Here is a 5,845-nt window from a genome sequence, read left to right on the forward strand (position 1 = left end):
CTTAGAAATGTCCACACGCTGTTCTCCTGTTACCTTTTGTTTATTTTGTTTTGCTTTTGTTTTTGGGCCACACCTGGTGACAGTCAGGGGTTACTCCTGGCTATGTGCTCAGAAATTGCTCCTGGCTTGAGGGACCATATGGGACTCCTGGGATCGAACCAACGTGCATCTTGGGTCAGCCGTGTGCAAGGCAAATGCCCTACCACTTTGCCACTGCTCCGGCCCTTCCCCTGCTATCTTTGATGGTTTCTTCCATATCGCCTTGGCTGGCTCTTCTTTCTATCATTTCCCCCTGCGGGGACTCCCCAGAGTTGGTCTATCCAACTATCTGCTCCTTCCACCCTGCACACTCTGATAACTCAGTCGTTTCTCAGATGCTCTATCTCAGCCAGTTACACCCCATTCTCTCCACTGCTCAAGCCAGAGGCCTGAGAAGGAGCAGGGACAAAATTTCCTTCTTATCTGGCCACCCCACACAGAACCTCCCATTCCTATGTCCAAATCAGAGCGGATCCCTCCTGCCAGTGTTGTGATGGTGAATGCACAAATCCTGCACCTTTGGCTCAACCTCCAGTGCTGTTTCTCCTCTTGTTCCCTCCCCTCTCCACTTTGATTCAACTACCATACAGATCCTGTATGACTAACACAGGACCCTGCACACTCTAGTTGCTTAATAAATGTTTGTTGGAGGTGCAAGTTGACAGGCAAAAAAAAAAAATCAGAAGATAAAAGATGTACTATGCAATTGCCAGTGGCTAGAAGTTGAATAATTTGAGCAACAGGGCCAAGGTGTAGCTCAGCAGTAGAGCTCTTGCCTTGCATATGTGAGGCCCTGGGCTCCATTCCAGGCGCTGCAAAAACAAAAACAATTATATCCAAGAAAGCTTTAAAAATAGAACCAGATGGGTCAGAGTGATAGCACAGCGGTAAAGCATTTACCTTGCATGCAGCCAACCCGGATGGACCCGGGTTTGATGTCCAGCATCCCATATGGTCCTCTGAGCCTGCCAGGAGTGATTTATTTCTTTCTTCCTTCCTTTCTTTTTCTTTTTCTTCCTTCCTTCCTTCCTTCCTTCCTTCCTTCCTTCCTTCCTTCCTTCCTTCCTTCCTTCCTTCCTTCCTTCCTTCCTTCCTTCCTTCCTTCCTTCCTTCCTTCCTCCCTCCCTCCCTCCCTCCCTCCCTCCCTCCCTCCCTCCCTCCCCTCCCTCCTTCCTTCCTTCCTTCCTTCCTTCCTTCCTTCCTTCCTTCCTTCCTTCCTTCCTTCCTTCCTTCCTCCCTCCCTCCCTCCCTCCCTCCCTCCCTCCCTCCCTCCCTTCCTTCCTTCCTTCCTTCCTTCCTTCCTTCCTTCCTTCCTTCCGCAATTTCTGAGCCCAGAGCCAGGAGTAAACCCTGAGTGCCATCGAGTGTGGCCCAAAAATTAAATAAAATTAAATTAAATTAAATTAAAATAGAACCAAAGGGGCCGGAGCAATAGCATAGCGGGTATGAAGTTTGTCTTGTACACTGCCCACTAGGGACTGACCTGGGTTCGATACCCAGCATCCCATAGTCCACCAAAGCCTGCCAAGGGTGATTTCTGAGCGTAGACCCAGAAGTAACCCCTGAGCACCACTGGTTGTGGCTCAAACCCCCCCAAATAGAACCAGAAAGATAGTACAATAGATAGGGCATTTGCCTTGTGTATGGGTTGGATCCTTGGTACCCCATAAATTCCTGAGCTTACCAGGAGTGATTTCTGAGTGTTGATCCAGGAGTAAGCTTTGAACACCCCCAGGTGTGGCCACCCCCCAAACCAAAATTTGATAAATAAATAAAAATAGTAAGTGGGAGGCTGGAGAGAGAGAGTATAGTAGATAGGATGGTGCCCCAAGCAATGCTAAGAGTGATCCCTGAGTACAGAGCCAGGAGTACTGCTGGGTGTAGTCTCTCCGAAAATAGCAAATGGAGGCCTGGAGTCTTGCCTTGCACAAGACTGACATGATAACTCAAGACTGCCCATAGTGATCTCTAGGTGCAGAGTCACTTAAATTTACTTATGTGTGATTCCTGAGCAGAGATGGGTGTGGCCCCCCAAACCAAAGCAAAGCAAAATAAAAATAACAAATGAAATTCTAGGGGCGGGGGGGGGGGGGCCCGGCAAGGTGGCGCTAGAGGTAACGTGTCTGCCTTGTAAGAGCTAGCCAAGGAAGGACCGGGTTCGATCCCCCAGCGTCCCATATTGTCCCCTCAAGCCAGGGGCAATTTTGAGCGCTTAGCCTGGAGTAACTTCTGAGCATCAAACGGGTGCGGCTGTAAAATCGAAAAAGAAAGAAAGAAAGGGGCCTGGAGAGACAGCACAGCGGCATTTGCCTTGCAAGCAGCCAATCCAGGACCAAAGGTGGTTGGTTCGAATCCCGGTGTCCCATATGGTCCCCCGTGCCTGCCAGGAGCTATTTCTGAGCAGACAGCCAGGAATAACCCCTGAGCACCGCCGAGTGTGGCCCAAAAACAAAAACAAAAAAAAAGAAAGAAAGAAAGAGAGAGAGAGAGAGAGAGAGAGAGAGAAAGAAAGAAAGAAAGAAAGAAAGAAAGAAAGAAAGAAAGAAAGAAAGAAAGAAAGAAAGAAAGAAAGAAAGAAAGAAAGAAAGAAAGAAAGAAAGAAAGAAAGAAAGAAAGAAAGAAAGAAAGAAAGAAAGAAAGAAAGAAAGAAAGAAAGAAAGAAAGAAAGAAAGAAAGAAAGAAATTCTAGGGGCCGGAGAGATAGCATGGAGGTAAGGCGTTCGCCTTGCATGTAGAAGGTTGGTGGTTCGAATCCTGGCATCCCATATGGTCCCCCGAGCCTGCCAGGAGCGATTTCTGAGTGTGGAGCCAGGAGTAACCCCTGAGCACTGCCGGGTGTGACCCAAGAACCAAAAGAAAAATAATAAAAGAACTTCTAATATAGGGGGCAGAGTGATATCACAGTGCCTACGGTGCTTGCCTTCCTTGCATGTGGCCAACCCAGGTTTTATTCTTGACATCCCAAGCACAGCCAGGAATAATTCCTGAGTACAGAGCCAGGAATAACCCCTGAATATTTCCAGTTGTGGCTCAAAAACAAAAACTAAATTCTTTTTCTTTTTTTGGTTTTTGGGCCACACTTGGTAATGCTCAGGGGTTATTCCTGGCTTTGCACTCAGAAATCACTCCTGGCTTGGGGGACCATATGGGACACCAGGGATTAAACTACAATCTGTCCTAGGCTAGTGTGGGCAAGGCAGGCACCTTACTGCTTGTACCACTGCTCCAGCCCCCAAAAATTAAATTCTAATAAACCAAAGACCAAGTAGATTTTATCTTGGGAATGAGGAATTGGTATGCTTGAAAAATTACTCACTGAGGGCCCGGAGAGATAGCACAGTGATGTTTGCCTTGAAAGCAGCCGATCCAGGACCAAAGGTGGTTGGTTCGAATCCCGGTGTCCCAGATGGTCCCCCGTGCCTGCCAGGAGCAATTTCTGAGCAGACAGCCAGGAGTAACCTCTGAGCACTGCTGGGTGTGGCCCAAAAACCGAAAAAAAAAAAATTACTCACTATAACCCTCTATTTTATTTATTTATTTTGGTTTTTGGGCCACACCTGGCAGTGCTCAGGAGTTACTCCCAGCTATGTGCTCAGAAGTCATTCATGGCAGGCTCAGGGGACCATATGGGATGCCTGGATTTGAACCACTGTCCTTCTGCATGCAAGGCAAACACCCTACATCCATGCTATCTCTCTGGCTCCATAACCCTTTATTTCAACAGATTAAAAATATGTCAGGGGCCAAAGAGAGAGCACAGCGGTAGGACATTTGCCTTGCAAGCAGCAGATCCAGGATAGACCGTGGTTTGGATCCCAGCATTCCATATGGTCTCCCGTGGCCCTGCCATGAGCAATTTCTGAGAACAAAGCCAGAAGTAATCCCTGAGCACCATTGGGTGTGGCCCAAAAGCCAAAAAGAAAAAAAAAGAAAGTAATTCTTGGTGGACAGGGACCAGAGAGTAATGCTGCAAGTAGGGTGTCTGCCTTGCACGCAGTAGACCTGGATTCAATCTCTGGCATCCTATATGGGTCACCCCTGAGCCTGCCAGGAGTAATTTCTTTCTTCTTTTTGATTTTATTTACTCATTTTTTGGTTTTTGGACCACATCCTGGCTATGAGCTTGAGCTCAGAAATTGCTCCTGGTAGGCTTGAGGGACCATATGGGATGCCAAAAGTTGAATCAGGGTCCATCCCGGTCATGCAAAGTGAATGTCCTATCACTGTGCTATCCCTTTGGTCCCTGTCAGGAGTAATTTTTTTTTTTTGATTTTTGGGTCACATCCAGCAGTGCTCAGGGGTTCCTCCTGGCTTTATGCTCAGAAATTGCTCCTGGCAGGCTCAGGGGACCATATGGGATGCCAGGATTCTAACCATCAACCTTCTGCATGCAAGGCAAGTGCCTTACCTCCATGCTATCTCTCCAGCCCCAGGAGAGATTTTTTTTTTCTTTCTTTTTCTTTTCTTTTTTTTTTGGGCCACACGCGGTCGAGATCTTTCCTTGGCTAGCGCTTACAAGGCAGACACCTTACCTCTAGCGCCACCTCGCTGGCCCTAGAGATTTCTGAGAGCTGAGCCAGGAGAAGCCTCTGAGCACCATTGGGTGTGATCCCCCAACAAAAGTAATTTTTTTTGGGTCACACCAGTGGTGCTCAGGGATTATTCTTGGCTCAGTGCTCAGAAATCACCCCTGCAGGCTCAGAAGACCATATGGGATGCCGGGAATTGAACCACCGTAGGTCCTGGGTTGGCCATGTGTAAGGCAAACGCTCTACCCCAATGCTATCATACCAGTCCCATAAAAGTAATTCTTGAATAGAACCATGAGTAAGCCCTGAGCATTTCTGGGTGTGGTTCCCCCCAAATAGTTATTTAAAAAAATGTAGAATAAACATAACAAAATCCATTTTTTTTGTTTTTTTTTGTTTTTTGGGGGATCACACCTGGCTGCTCTCAGGGGTTACTCCTGGCTCCATGCTCAGAAATCACTCCTGGCAGGCAGGGGGGACCAATAGGGATGCCGAAATTCGAAACATGGTCCGTTCTATATTAGCCACATGCAAGGCAAACGCCCTACCACTGTGCTATCGTTCCAGCCCTGACAAAATCCATTCATAAGAAAAATGTTCAGCAATCCATGAATTATAGGGAAAGTTCTCAAGCTGATAAAGAACAGCTATAAAGCGACACTCACATTATACTTCAGGGTGAAAATGAAATGCTTTTCCCTAATTATTCAGAACAAAGTCAGCATAGAATTGCTTTCTATTTAACAATTTGCTCTAATCATTTTTATTAAACAGTTTGCTGTTGCCAGCAGCCAGGACAGTAAGGCAAAAAAATAAAGACTTAAAAATGGAAAAGAATGAAATGAATTTGGAGCCAGTACAATTTGTAGGGTACTCTTTTTTTTGCACAAAACTTACTCAATGTTGGATCCCCATCCCCACACATGAACCACCAAACCCTGCCAAGAATGATCCCTGAGTTCAGAGCCAGTCAAGAGTAAATTCTGAGGAAGTTGGGTGTGCCCCCTCCAAAAATGTTCTGTGTTGTTCATTTTGGAGTCATATCTACGCTTGATTAGGGTCCTTCTGGTGGTACTGGGAAAGGGACTGGGGAGGAATGGGTGGTAGGTGGGACAGACAGACCATGGCTGAACAAAACACTCATTCCAGTCCACTCAGCTATCTCGTTGGCCATATAGGGTGAACCTAAATTTTTTTTGGGGTCACACCCGGCAGCGCTCAAGGGTTACTCCTGACTCTATGCTCAGAAATCGCTCCTGGCAGTCTCTGGCGACCAT

The sequence above is a fragment of the Suncus etruscus genome, chromosome 1 (assembly GCF_024139225.1).
Source record: "Suncus etruscus isolate mSunEtr1 chromosome 1, mSunEtr1.pri.cur, whole genome shotgun sequence".
Lineage (NCBI taxonomy): Eukaryota > Metazoa > Chordata > Mammalia > Eulipotyphla > Soricidae > Suncus > Suncus etruscus.